The sequence below is a fragment of the Stenella coeruleoalba genome (genome assembly GCF_951394435.1).
Source record: "Stenella coeruleoalba genome assembly, chromosome: 19".
NCBI classification, from domain to species: domain Eukaryota; kingdom Metazoa; phylum Chordata; class Mammalia; order Artiodactyla; family Delphinidae; genus Stenella; species Stenella coeruleoalba.
Window position 1 is genome coordinate 4,478,006 of NC_137165.1, and position 15,720 is coordinate 4,493,725.

The following is a 15,720-nucleotide window of genomic DNA, read 5'->3' on the forward strand; positions in this document are numbered from 1 at the left end:
TGCGGGAGGAGAGACAAGACTAAGAAGGTAGAACTAAGATGTGCAGGACTTTGAAGGCCAGGTTAAAGATTGGGTTTTATTCCCATTTCAGTCATTTGGGTAACCACTTCATAATTTTTCTGCAATGTCTGCAGATTCCCCGTAATATTGTCTACTCAGTATTTTTCTTTAAGTAGATCTACTTTTTTAATTACAGAAACTTTAATAGCTTTGTTAAGATATAATTCATATACCATATAATTCACCCATTCAAAGCACACTATTCAGTGGTTTTTAGTGTATTCGGAGTTGTGCAGCTGTCATCACAGCTAACTTTTGAACATGTCCATCACTCTGTACCCATTAGCAGTGACTACCCACTGTCCACCAACCCCCCTGGCCCTAGGCAACCACTAATCTATTTTCTGTCCTTATAGATTTTCCTGTTCTGGGTATTTCATGTAAGTAAAATCAAATAATATGAAATCTTTGGTGACTGGCTTCTTTCACTTAGCATGCTTTAAGCTTCCTCCTTGTTTTACTGAGTATTGGTACTTTATTCCTTTTTATTGACAAATAAAAATATTCCATTGTCCAGATACATCACATTTGTTAGGGGACGGACATTTGGATTGTTTCTACTTATTGGCTATGATGAATAATGTTGCTATAGATATTTGTTTACAAGTTTTTGTGTGGGTATGTTTTCGTTTCTCTTGGGTGGAGTGGAGTTGCTGGGACATATAATAATTCTATATTTAACTTTTTGAGGAGCTGCCGAATTATTTTCCAAAGCACCGACACCAACTTTACCAGTGTATGAGGGTTCCAATATACCTATATCCTCATTAACACTTGTTATTCTCTGTCTTTTATTTTATCCATTCTGGTGGGTGTGAAGGGGTATCTCATTGTGGCTTTGATTTGCATTTCCCTAGTGACCAAAGATTTTGAGCATCTTTTCACGTGCTTATTGGTCATCTGAATATTTGAATATCATTGAGAAATGTCTGTTCAAATTCTTTGCCCATTTTTAATTGGGTTGTCTTCTCATAGTTGAGTTGTAAGCATTCTTTATATATTCTGGGTACAAGTCCCTTATCAGATGTATGATTTGCAAATGTTAGCAAATATTTCCTATTCTGTGGGCTGTCTTTTTCTTTTCTTAAAATGGTATCCTTTGCAGCACAAAAGTTTCTAATTTTGATGTAGTCCAATTTATATATTTTTTCTTTTGCTGTTTGTATTTTTTTGGTTAAATCTAAGAGCAAAGAAATTCAGTTACAAAGAAAACTTTGGGGGAAAAATCACCACTGGAATCAAAGTAAACTTTTAAAAATGATAGTGATAACTAAAACACATTTGTGAAAACGTGTAGCTAGTTACTACTGTCAGAGTTCTATTGTTGCAGGTATAACTGTCTTCCTCACAGAAGCAGGAGGGTGAGTTGCCTGGAGCAGTCTGGAGTAGCGAGTCCCCAGGCAACATGTAAAGCAGTTCTAGCCTCTGGACACCCTGAGTCACAGGTGGGAGCTGGACCAGCCCAACTGTGCAGAGAGAGTGTTGCCCCTGAAACACTTCCCTCCCCACAAATGCTCAGCCCATCATCAAGAGCCCTGGTCGCTAGCTGCTCATCATTCATTTCCTAAGAGAGGGCCCTGTGATGTCATGGGGTTTCTAAACCAGCCACTTTTTAGCAATTAAAGCATCTTGCTCTCCAGTAGCCCTCCGGTACCTCTCCTTTCTCCCCACCTTTGACAACAGCATCACATTTGGGCCCATATTTCTCAAGAACTAAAGCACATGACAAAGGTATATTTAGTATCTAACATCTTCTCCCCACAAGATTGAAAACATGTGTCTTCGATTCTTTTTGTTCCCCTGAAATACCAAAATTGTTCGACAGTGTCCTGAATTGGGTTCGAAGTTCTGTGGCAGCTCAGAGAAGGGGGGATAATACTGGATTGTCTTCTTATTTCCCGACAAGAGGTGATTTAGAGGTTTACGTACAGAGACAAGCACGAGTCTGAAATTATACGAGGAGTGACTACAGTGCAGGGTCTTGAACGGGAGGTTCTCCTCCAGGGTCCTGCTCTCCTGCTGCTCTGCCCCGTTTTAGTTAAAGGTGACTCCATCCTCCCAGTCACTCAGGTGAAAATCTTGGAGTTATCCTTGACTCCTTGTCTCCCTCGCGTCCCATGTCCAGTGCATTAGGGAACCCTGCTGGGTTTCTCTTCCTCATCGCCTCGCCCCGACTGCTAACGCCTAGCTGACGTCATCTCTCACCCGGATCTCGGCAGCTGGCCTTCGGGCTTCTTTTTACCTCCGTAGGAGCAGCCGCGGGGCCTTTACCATGTAAGTCAGGGCATTTCTCCTCTGCCCCAAACTCTCCAACAGCTTCCCATCTCAGAGTAAAATCAGATTACGTAATAGAGGTAACACCTCCACCCCCAGCCCGGGACCTGCTCTGCGGAATCTTATCGACACCACACCTCTTCCTCTCGCTGGCTCTGCTCCATCCACTCTGGCCCCCTTGCTAGTTTCTGAACAGTTCAGAAGTGCTCCCACCTTGGGACCTTTGCCTTTGCTGTTCTCTCTGCCTGAAATATTCTTCCTTCTATTTATCACTTCCGTCTGGTCAACTGTCACCTTAAATCAGAGAGGCCATCCCTGACCACCCATGTAAAAAATAGCTCCCCCTTCCCCCCAGACTCCCATATCCTATGCTGCTTTATTTTTCTCCGTGTCACTTATTGCCACAAGGTATATGCTTATTTACTTATTGCCTGTCTTCTCCCACTAAAATATAAGCTCCACCAGGGCAAGAATGTTTTTTGCCGCATCTCTAGGGCTTAGAGCATGAGCTGGCATACAGTAGATGCTCAGTATTTGTTGAATGAATGAATAATTACAGTGTTGGGAATGAGCACAGTGTCTCTGCAGCTCAACTACCTTGGCTTGAACTGCAGTGTAGCATTATTAGTGGTGCGCTTTGGTATGTTACTTCGCTATTTTGTGTCTTAATAGCCCCCTCTGTAAAATCGGGTCCGCAACTGTGCCTACATTACATGATGGTTGTGGGTTTTATTTTTAGTTTTTATTTTTGTAATTGAAGTATAGTTGATTTACAAAGTTGTGTCAGTTTCAGGTGTACAGCAAAGTGATTCAGTTATGTATATACACATATAAATGAATATATATATTCTTCTTCAGATTCTTTTCCCATATAGGTTATTACAACATATTGAGTATAGTTCACAGTGCTATACAGTAGGACCTTGTTGGTTATCTATTTTACATATAGTAGTGTGTATCTGTTAATCCCAAACTTCTAATTTATCCTACTCCCCCCACCCCTTCCCCTTTGGTAACCGTAAGTTTGTCTTCTGGTCTATTTCTGTTTTGTGTATAAGTTCGTTTGTATCATTTTTTTTTTAGATTCCACATATAAGTGAGTTTTAAAAGAAGTGATACAGGCAAAGTGTTTAGAACAGTGATCAGTGGAGAGCACATGCTCTATAAGTAAATATTAGTGGTTGATGTTATTGAGTAATAATAACTGTATATAATCACATACCAGTCACCTGGTGAAGCAGCAGTAGAAATGTAGACACAGGTAAATGAAGCAGTCATTCAAGAATCAAACAGTGAGTGAATGGGAGCAGGGGAGAAGGTCCTGGACTTAAAACCAGCTCATGTGGTCTCAGCGCGCTAAGAAGGGGGCTGCCTCTGGGGCTTGTGCTGATGGCATTATTGCAAGAGGTCAAGGTTCACATGGGGCTGGAAACTGAAGAATTTCACTTAACATTTCCTAAAGTCTCTTCCGTGGAACACTAGTCCAATAACACGCTCCAAGGAAAACATGGTCAAGTTTGGGGAACACTAAGGACTGTATCTCTCCTTAGAGATTGTCAGTGCGTGTTCCTGTATTAGAGGTTCTGTGAGATCCTCCCATGAAGAGTCCTGTTTTACTGTCTCACACATTCTCCTCAAAACCTGTTTAACTGTAGAGCTGGTTGTGTACATCATGTCTGTTGACACTCTGTAGGACAGAGGTTCTGAGGAACATATTTGGAAAAACACCAGTATATAACGAAATCTGTCTGAGCCAGGCATTGGCTGCGGGTGGGGTTGGTCAGATCAGTGGGCGCTGACACCCAGAGGATGGAAAGTCCCACACGGTTGGGGCAGCCAGTTGGAAGCCAACCCACCGGCGGGGGCTGGGGGGATGTTCAGTCCTGAATGTCTAGGACATCCTGGTGATGAGTAGGTAGATGCCCAGGCAGGCAGCAGCACACAGCAGACAGCATCAAGGGGTGACAGGAGGGAGCCCGTGAGTTTCCAAACACCCTGCAGAGCTCAGCACCTGGGAAGTGTGGCAGGAGGCCATATGCCGAGGTTCAAAGATGGAGTGAGAGTCCCACAGGTTAGCTGGTAAGAGGACCTCGACTTTAGGCTTGGGGTTCAGGGATGGAACCATGAAAGCAAGCCATATGTTCATCTCTGGGGGCCTGGAATACTCTTCCAGAATTCAGAAAGGCAAAATCGACCAAACCAGGTTGTAAGAAGTGCAGTAGAAGGCGCCAGCAGTATGGTGTCAAGGAGCAAAACGACTGTCTAGCTCTGCTGTGCAGGGAAGAAGACCCAGCGCGACTCCTTAAGTCCTTTATGACTTAGAGTTCATGGTCACAGAACCTGAGCTGAGCCTATAGGTGAGAGCAAAGGGGCCATGGCTGTGAGAAAAAGAGCTGCAGGGGCCAGGAACCAAGGCAGACAGTACAGAATGGAAAGCTCACCCATCCGTCAGACAGATGGAAAAGCAGGAGGCTAACCCTCCTCAGGTACTCCTCCTCGTTACGTCCCAGGCTTTTGACCCCAGCCGAGTGCTGTCTGCGCTACACAGATTGCATCTCGAAGTTGGCTGGCATCCCAGGATGCACTTTGCAGCCCCGGGGTTGGACTTGCAGACTCTGACACCCAGGAGGGGTAATCATCCTCCTCTTTGGGTTGTTCTGCACCATTTCCTAGGGACAGACTCCCCTCCCAGAGCAGTTGAGGTACCCCGGCAGCCTAAGAATGCAGCTATCTAGACTTGGTTGGTGTCCAAGTTAAGTTTTTAAGTGAGAGAGATTGCCATAAAATTACCCTGAATGAATGTCAGTAGTCTGAAACCAGAGAAAGTTACTCTGCTTGATAAAGTTTTGGGGAAGGTGTTTGCCAAACTCTAGGCATATTTACAGTTTTGTCTTCTCAATCCATGGTTAAGTCTGTTAAGCCAAACAATTTCCCCCGGTCCCTGCTGGGGCTGGATAAATCTGTCTCATACCCTTGGGCTTCAAAGATGGCCAGCTAAGTGAGGGGACAGCTACCTTAAAAAAATCTGTGTTCAATACACTTAACATAAATCTAGGACACACAGCAGAATGCAACTAAAATAAGGGAGACGCCAGCAAACCGGGAACATAGAAGGGAAAGAGCGATTCTGATCAGAATGATAACCAGGGAAGTGTTCATGGACGACTTGACATTTGAGCTAGGCCTCGACAGGGAAAGAAAGGAAGAGTGTGTTGTGATTAGCTTGCTGACCTACAGAGGGTTTCACACTGGGGAACACATAATGGGAGAATCGCAGAGAGTTTGAAAAGGGAGTTTCTTGCTTTCAGCTCTAATATTTGAGATACTGAGAAATGGATTGGTAGTTTGTCTCTCCTCCTGACCCCAGCCCACCGTGTTCTCTTTAGGAAAGAAAATGAGAAAGTAGTTCTCTCATTTTTTTCTTAGTTTTGAGCTTCCTTGGCCAAGGGCAGTAACAGGTATTTTCTTTTGTTTTTGTTTGTAATGTTGGGGAAGAGCTGTAAAGCCCTAGTGTCAGCTCTAAGGAGACTTTGTTTACAAATGCTGATGGTGACTGACATAATTAAGCCTGATGGGAGAGGAGAGGTTAGAGCTGGTGCAGTTGAAGAGGAAGAGTTATCTAGCCTGGAAAAGATGATGGCGGAGCCGTGCCTACAGCAGGAACTGGGATCCACTCGGATTCAACAACGCGGAGATAGCAAGACCTCACGTGAAGATGGTTTGGTGGTACAATGGATACTTGGGTGAAGGTAAAAGTCAGGGATGCTGGCTAGGAGACACAAAAACCACAGATGGTGAAGGAACATCAACCCTCAGGGGTATCAGATACCAGAATACTCTAGAGACCGGACTCCTGCCGCATTTTTACAGACCCAGGTAAGTCCTGTGGAAGAGAGGAGAAAGCCTCAATTATTACTGACGTTGAACTCCAAGTTGACTTTGGTGTGTCAGGGCTATAAGCCAGATTTTAATATGATTTATGAAAATTAAGAAATAACTACCTTTTTTCACTTTAAGTATTGTGGGAAAATTCAAGGCTATCATATTTCAGAATCTGCAATGGTGCATTAGAATCCCATAATCTAATTCCCAAGCTGTTCTGCTGAAAGCACCTTCAGATTTTACATCCATCTTGTAGTCATTAAGAGCTGTGTGTTTTGAATCAGGATGACCTAGTTTGAATAATGACTGTACTTCTTCCAAGGTATATAAACAAAAGTTGCTCAGTATTTTTGAGTTTCAGGTGCCTCCTCTGGAAATGGAGATACCTGCCTCCTTAGGGTTATATCATGGGGTTAATTGGATAATACATTTCTATAAACCACTTAACTCATTACCTGGCACTTAGAATGCATTCAACAAATGGTCACTCTTCATTATTTTTGTGGTGCTGGGATGGGGGTCATGAGTATGGTCCCCTGGGCTCTGCCAAGAATGAGACAGGAGTTTGGGAAAAGCCCCTCCTTTTAAGAGACCCCCTTCATCTCTGCTTCTCTACCTGTAACATTTTAAAATGACAGATGACTGTACTGCACGCTCAGGAGGGAAGGGGCAATCTTGTTGACGAATGTAGATGGTTGTGGAGGAAGGTAATGAAATGAGAATTCTCATTAGCTGGTCAGTTTGTGTAAATCGCATGTGACATATTATGTATAATCTCATGAGTTCTTCTTTGGCAGAGAATATGAGATAAACAGGTGAGACATAAATTGGACCTAGGAGAGTGGCCAGAGGAAAAACTATTCTGTAAAACTATGTTAGAACCACTGAGGTAGAACTTCTGAAAAGAGAAGAAATGGGTAAGGAGGCTCCATGGAAAGATGGGGAGAATGGAGTCCCCAAATTGATCAAGAAGTCCAGTAGTCAGGAAAGAGAATTCAGGTGTCTAGCGATAATTTCCTACATCCTCACTAACCCATTGAGTGGGGAAAACCTGGAGCAAGCCATTCCAAGATGGAGCAGCCTCAGGGGCCATTTCCACTTTGGGATTTCTTGGAGAGGACGCCTCATCTGTGCTCTCTGTGAATCCAGAAAGCTGCTCAGCCCTGACCCGGCACTGGCGGGGCCAGAGGTGGGACGGTGGGTGGAGTGGCAGAGGCGTGGTGGTGGTGTCAGCACGTTGAAGTTCAGAGCCTGGTCTTGAGTCAAAGATAATTCCTTCTCTGGTAGGATTCATCTCCTGTTCTGGAAGGAACGCAAATTCAGGACTCAGCTGTGTTCTGGGTAGCTCTTTTGCAAAAGGTAGGAGAGCATTTCTAAAGCACTGCCCCTCAAAATCAATGTGTGTACATATCTCCTGGTATTTAAAATACCCGGTATTAGTAGAAAATTGGAGGTATAGTAAGGCCAGTAGATCAGGAAATGAGTGGTTTATTGAAAAGATGGTTTATTATTCACAGTTTCCAAGAGGAGGGGGCATGCCATGCTATTGGGGGCCATACAGGAAAGCACAAGGGTCAATCCCAGAGCTGGCAGGGAAGGGGACGCTGTGGCCAAGGGCTTTCATTGTGGTTTCCAAAGAAAGGAATGGACAAGGTGGGGTACAAAGGTGCAGGACCGGCCAGTCTGAGTAATTTCAGTGGACTCTGGGGCATAGGGACTGTCCTAGTTGTCTGCTACCTAGCCCCACCCCCATAGGGTTATTAGGACAGGTGGCTAGTAATCTGGAGTATGAGAGCCTGTAAAGAAGGTGGCTGGGGTGTGGCTCTGGATTGGTTGGTGTGTCACTGAAAAGCGCACTTGGGAATGAGTTGCTTACTATCACTAGGGATTGGCTAACCCTGGGCGGGGCAGTCCCTCCAGGACCGGCAAGGCCCCAGGTGTCAAAGCATCAGAATACAGAAAATAAAAGACACGGTTGATAAACCTGGGGATCTGATTAAACTGCAGACTCCTGGACCCGCCACTGAGTTTCTGACCCCTTTAGTCTGGGGTGAGCCTCACTTATTTGCATCTCTAATCAGCTCACAGGTGGCACTAGTTGCTGCAGGTGTGTGGGTCATCCTTCAGTAGTTATTCTCTGAAGAAGGCCAGGAATGGAGGATAGCATCCCAGAAAACATACGTTGAGCAGAAGTCTGTTCTCAAACAGCTCCCATCATAACTGAGGATAGCAGAGTGAAGTGGACCCTCCGGCTGCCCGCAGGATCCAGGTTAAATAGTCTGGTCTCCACAGACCGTAGTTTCAGTTCTTTAGAGAATTTAAGGACAAAGTAAACATTTCGATGGCCTCAGTGTATTCCAGAACCTTTGAGCCCGCCCCCCAAAGGCGTTTGGGCACCTAAAGGACAGTAGGCTTCCATCAGTTAAGTGATCATCTACCATCTAAGAGAACTGCCCCTATGTAAAGCAACAGACAAAGCACTACGGAGAGTTTACATTTAATTTTGTTCAGGTATAACACACACCATGAGTATATAGTTTGACGAATCTCTAAAAAGTGAGGCATGTAACCACAGCTCAGATCAAGAAATAAAACATTTACCAGTGCCACAGATGGCTCCTTAATCCCCCTCCCAGTTTTTGAGCCCCCAACAATCCGACTTTCTTTCACCACGGGTTAGTTTTGCCTGATTTCGAACTTTACATAAAATACATCATAGAACATGCACTCTTCTCATGTCTTTTGTGTCTGATTTCTTACATCCCACATTGTGAGATCCATCTACTTTGTGTGGTAGAGCAGTGGTTGGTTCTCATCGCTGTGTAGTATCTCATTGTGTGAATAAGCCACACTTTACCCAGCCTTCTTGGGATGCACGTAGGGTGGTTTCCAACTTGGGTACTGTTGTGAGCATTCTTATACTGTACCTGCCCTGTACGTACTGTCGGGTTTATACCTAGGATAGAATCTGTAGGTCATGAGCATTTGTATTTAGCCCAACAGATATCCAAAATGGTTATGCCAATTTACATGAGAACCAGCTTCATGTCCTTGTCAACATACAGAATCAGGCTCTCTTTCATTTTAACCATTCTGGTGAGTGTGTAGCGGTATTGCATCATGATTTTAACGTGTCCGGGTGGAAAAATGTTGTCTAGGAAAATAGGGTAAACTTGAGTCTGGAGGTGGGGAAGAGAAGCCATATTTAGGGCAGCTTACCTGGGGTGAAAAGTCTCTGTAGATGAGAAATGGAACTGCGCATTTCAGGAGGAGTTAGCCTGCGACAAGCCATACACGTTATCCTCCAGGTGTGGGCCGGGTGCAGGCAGTGTTGGGAGCAAGAGGCTGAACATCGGAGAGTTAGGAAGAATGTGAGGGTTGAATTAGACATTTAGGAACTGTGTATTCAATAAAAATATAATTATTGAGCTTTCAGTATGTGCTGGAAACCGTGTTACCTGGGCACTGTGAGTAGTCATAGTTCCTCCTCCTCCGGAGACCACAAATATTGGGGAGAGGTGAGTAAGTTATATAATAATAAGGCATTGTGATGAATGGTACAGTAGAGTCTTGTACAAGCTGCGTCTTTGCTCTGGAAGCAAGAAGAAGGTATCTGTCAGTTTGGTCTGGAAGGGCTGGGAAATCCTTCACTAGGAGGTGACATTGGATCCCAGTCTTGATAAATTATTGGTGGGTCATTAAGAAGGTAACGAAGAGAGAAGCATGAGTGAAGGTTTGGAGATTCAGAAGACTAAGCTGATGGGGTTGGAGAAAGTCCAGTAGTTTTGTGGAGATGCTTGGGAATAGGTGAGAGCAGACAGAAATGGTATTTTGCAAGCAGATTGTGAAGGGCCTTGGGAATATCAGTACAACTGAGCATGGACTTTATACCGTGGGCAAGGAGCAGCCATCGAAGGTCTCCAAAGAGGGGCTTCCCTTGGATCCCCTGGAAGGATATTGTGATAACACAGGGATTGTGATCTAAGGTAGACAGCGGAGGACATAAAAAGAAAGCGACAGATGTGACTTCAAATAAAATATAGCTCAGTTCTCCTCTTGCAGGGCAAGAATCCTCGTTTATTGGGAACTGGAAAAGTACTTAAGGTGATGATTTTGTTCTGCTAGGGTGGGCCCAGCCTGAAGGTAATTTTTCAAAAGCAGCTGCTCTAAGTGTTAGTTAAATGGTCCCAGGGGATTCACTAGACACAGGTGTCACGTTCAGTCTTATTCATCTATCAATAAAGCCAGACTCCAAGTGCCAGTTGGATGGCAGCACAGCACCTTTGAGACAGGAATTCTGTTAACAGATGCAACTCGTTGCTTCAGTCTGGGGCTCGGCTGCAGACTTCAAAGGTACCCATGCCTTCTAACTTTGCTTCTCCATCATTTCTGCTATGGCTCCTGTCGGGGTAACTCAGATACATGTTTCATATACTCATCCTATTGTTTGAGTTTGTTCCTACAAAATATTCTTTATCTGTGCTCTTTAATCCGGGAAGGAATGTTTAAGCATTCAATCAATTTTTTGAATAATTAATAGATGCTGTTGGTACAACATTTTAAAAGGTACAGCAAGGGTAGTGGTGAGAAATAAATTTCTCTCCCACGCCGACCCCAAACACCCAGTTTCTCTTGCCAGTGGAAAACACTATTAACCAATTCCTTGTGCATCATTTCAAAGACGTTCTATGCAATTACAAACATATGCCAGTTTTTCTTTTCTTTTTAAAATATCATAAATGTTAGCACATGATACGCCGTGTTCTCCACCTTCTATATGTCTTGGGTATAGCTCTCTATCACGCCTCTGCTTTTTTAAGGCTGCATGGTATTCTACTGTGAATATGCTCTTTTAACATTTAGTCAAGCTGCTATTAATAGACATCTAAATAGTTCCTCACTGTTCGCTATTACAAACAGTGCTTCAGTGAATATGCTTATTTCTCATTTAGACATATTTCTAGGATAAATTCCTAGAACTAGAACTGCTGGGCCTCCAGGAATGAATATTAATAATTTTGAAATATTTTAAAATATCCTCCACTCCTAGTGAAAAATTTGACCTTTGTCAATTTTATACTGAAAATGTTAATTGGAGTTTTACTTTTCATTTATTTTACTATCAGTGAGGCTGAGCATCTTTACGTGGTTTTAAGTCATTTGTAATTCTTTTAAAAAGTTGAACTCTCTGATCATGTATGTTGACCATTATTTATCTTTATTATTTATCTTTTTCTTATGATTTGTAAGAGCTCATTGCATATTAAGAAAAGTGCTGGGCTTCCCTGGTAGCGCAGTGGTTAAGAATCTGCCTACCAATGCAGGGGACACGGGTTTGAGCCCTGGTCCGGGAAGATCCCACATGCCGCGGGGCAACTGGGCCCGTGAGCCACAACTACTGAGCCTGTGCGTCTGGAGCCTGTGCTCCGCAACAAGAGAGGCTGCGACAGTGAGAGGCCGGCGCACCGCGATGAAGAGTGGCCCCCACTCTCCACAACTAGAGAAAGCCCTTGCACAGAAACGAAGACCCAACACAGCCAAAAAAAAAAAGAAAAGAAAAGTGCTGTGTGACCACCTAGAGGGGTGGGATAGGGAGGGTGGGAGGGAGATGCAAGAGGGAGGGGATATGGGGATATATGTATACATATATAACTTTGTTATACAGCAGAAACTAACACAACATTGTAAAGCAATTATACTCCAATAAAGATGTTAAAAAAAAACAAAGTAAAGTATCCCTTTGTGCATAATATGCAAACACTTTCCCCAGTTTGTTTGAGTTTGGAGTTTATTTATTTACTTTTGAAATAACAAATTTTAAACTTGTTATGTAGTAGAACTTCTTTGATTCCTTTTCAGTCTTGAATCATATTTACGATTTTCCAACTGTGAGATGATTTTAAAAGTTTCCATGATCTATTTTTAGTACTGTTAGTGTCATTTAAAAAATGTTTATTTTGAAATCATTTTAGACTTACAGAACAGTTGTAAACATAGTAAAGAGACTTTCCATGTAGGCTTCATCCAGCTCTGCCCAGTGTTAACATTCTATAGAACCGTGGTACCGTTAGTAAAACTCTAGTATTAACATTGGTATGATACTGTTAATGAAACTACAGGCTTAATAGGATTTCCACGGTGTTCCCACTAATGTCCTCTTTCTGTCCAGGATTCCACATTTTGTTTAGTTGCCATGTGTCCTTAATATTCTCCACTCTTGACAGTTCCTTCATTTTTGTCTTTTGTGACCTTGACATTTTTGAAGCATACTGGTCAAATGTTTGGTAGAACGTCCATCTATTTAGCTATGTCTGATGTTTCCTTATTAAGGCTGTGAATTTTTGAGAGGAATATCACAAAGGTGGTGTGCCCTTCTCAGCACATGATATCAGGGATACATATATTGATATGCCTTATAACTGGTAATGTTAAATTTGATCACTTGGTTAAAGTGGTGTCTGCCAGGTTTCTCCACTGTAGAGTTACTATTTTCCCCTGTATTATTAATAAATATTTGGAGGGAAATACTTTAAAGAAATATATGTATGTATTAGTATGCATGTACACTATTTCTATTTATTTACTTCAATATACATATTCAAATATATATATATGAAAGAAACACATAAGTTTGTACAGATAACTCAGACTTCAATCCAGCACCAAATTCTAGAATTTCTCCTTTGCTTATTTGTAACTTCTTTCTCCAACAGTGAGAAACTTGTGATTATCTGTAAATATTTACTCATGTGTTCAACCCTAATATTCATGTACTTTCAGAATTGCTAACCATAACTCGACGAGAAACAATTATACCGACTGGAGTGCACCGTCTCTGTCTGTACAGCTTACGTTGTCGTTATTCTGAACTCAGTCAAAACACTCTTGTTCATGCGTATCAGCTCCTTTTTTACCCACTCCTTTCGGTGTGATTGTGTTATTCAGTTTTAATACAGTTACATGTATTTGTCACAGTCTGTGATGCATCTTGGGTTGCCCTAGCAACCTTGGTTTTTAAAAATTTGCCTATAATAAAATTCATCCTTTGTGGCGTGCAGTCTTAGATTTTCACAAATACAGAGAGTTGTGTGTGATCACTATAGGACTATAGAGAGCTATAGAAAACCCAACATTTCCTTGTGCTGACCCCTTTGTAATTAACTCCTCACCCAGTCCAGTCCCAGACTCGGACAATCACTGCTTGGTTTTTCATCCCTATAGTTTTGTCTTTTCAAGAATGTCATACAGATGGAATCAATCGGTATATAGTTTTCTGATTCTGGCTCCTTTCACTTAGCAAAACACATTTAAGATTAATCCATGTGTGGAGTGGGGTAATAGAGCATTCTTTTTAAAAATAACATTTATGGAATTATAATTGACATGCAGTAAACTGCACACATTTAAAATGTTCAGTTGGAGAAGTTTTGACATAGGTATATCCCCATAAAATCTTCACTAAAATCAAGATAATGAATGGATCCATCGCTACCAGAAGTTTCCTTGTCCCGCTTTGTAATCACCTGTCATGTCCACCTCCACGTCTTCCATCTGTAAGCAGCCACTGGTCTGCTTTCTGTCACTATAAATAAGTTTGCATTTTCTAAAATTTTACATGAATGGAATTATGCAATATCTACTCCTTTTCATCTTTCACTCAGCAAAATTATTTTGAGATTCAACCATGGTGTAGTAGTATATTTCGCTAGTTCACTCCTTTTTATTGCAGAGAAGTATTCTGTTGTATGGATATAAGTCAGGTTATTTATCCATGCACTTGATGGACATTTGGATTATTTCCAGTTTGGGGCTATTACAAATAAAGTGACGATGATTATTCTTGCACTAGTCTTTTTGTGTGCATATCTGCTTTCATTTCTCTTGGACAGACACCTAGAATTTGAATGGCTGGATCAGATGGCAGGTGTATGCTGGCCTTTAAAAGAAACAGCCAAACTCTTGCAAAGTGGTTGCCCCATTTTACATTCCTATCAGCAATGCATGAGGGTTCTGGTTTCTTCATATTGTGGCCAACACTTGGTATGTCAGTTTTTTTCAGTTGTAGCCTTTCGAACTTGTGTGCAGTGGTACTTATTGCCTGCAATTTGCATTTCCCTAATGACTAATGATGTTGAGTATCTTTTCATGAGTTTATTTGCCATCTTCTCTAGTAAAATGTCTGCTTGAATTTTATGTTTATTTCTTAAAAATTTGTTTTTGTCTGTTGAATTTTGAGATTTTAAAGTGTATATTGAATATATTTAACTGTCTGTTATGTGTTAAAGTCTGTTATGATATATGACTTGCAGATATTTCCTCCTAGTCTGTGGCTCTTGTCTTTTCATTTTCTTAACAGATCTTTGGAAAAGCAGAACTTTTAAAATTCTGTTGCATTCCAATTTATCAGTTTCTTCTTTTGTGAATAATGTTTTTGATATGGTATGGAAGAACTCTGCCTAAGTCAAGATCACAAAGGTTTCCCCATGTTTTCTTCTGGATATTTTATAGTTTTAGGTTTTATATTTAGGTTTATGAGAACACTTTTCAATGAATTTAAAGTCAATTTTTCTTTATGATACAAGACACAAATATTACTATTTTTGCTTGTATTCAATTGTTTCAGCATCGTTTGTTGAAAGGCACTATTTTTCTTCACTGAACTGCTTTTGTACTTTTGTCAAAAATCAGTTGTCAGGGGCTTCCCTGGTGGCGCAGTGGTTGTGAGTCTGCCTGCCGATGCAGGGGACGCGGGTTCGTGCCCCGGTCCGGGAGGATCCCACATGCTGTGGAGCGGCTGGGCCCGTGGGCCGTGGCCGCCGAGCCTGTGCTCCGCAACGAGAGAGGCCACGACAGTGAGAGGCCCGCGTACCGCAAAAAAAAAAAAAAAAAAAATCAGTTGTCAGTGTATGGGTGGGTCTATTCTGGATTCTCTATTTGTTTAATTGCCTACTTATTATCCTTGCACCAAATACCGTACTCTCCTACTGTACTTTTATAATAGCTACTGAAATCAGGTGGTGTTAGTCCTCCGGCTTTGTTTTTCTTTTGCAAAATTATTTTGCCTGTTCTGAGTCTTTCATGTTTCCATATGATTTTTAGAGTCAGTTTGTCAGTTTTTATAAAAACATAGAGATTTTTATTGGGATTTCATGAATCTTTAGATCCTTTGTGGGAGAATTTGCATCTTAACAACATTGATTCTTCAACCAGTAAACATAAGTATCTCCATTTACTATGTCTTCTTTATGTTCTCTGAAAAAACTTTATGGTTTTCACAAGTTTTTCACATCTTTATCAGATTTATCCCTATTTCATATTTTTGATGTTATTATAAATTACAATTTTGGTTAAATTTCTATTTCTGATTGTTGCTAGTATATAGAAATACAATTGATTTTTACATTGGTCTTATATCCTGTAATCTTGCTAAACTCACTTATTCCTAGTAGATTTTTTTGTGATTATATTAAATTATCTATATAGAAGATCATGTTATATGTAAAT

General features: G+C 41.7%; 1 protein-coding gene across 3 annotated transcripts in view; it reads left to right on the forward strand.

Moving 5' to 3' along the window:
• The window catches only part of HS3ST3A1 (heparan sulfate-glucosamine 3-sulfotransferase 3A1), a 378,323-nt gene that overhangs the window by 87,639 nt on the left and 274,964 nt on the right, over positions 1 to 15,720 (forward strand). The window lies entirely within an intron of this gene.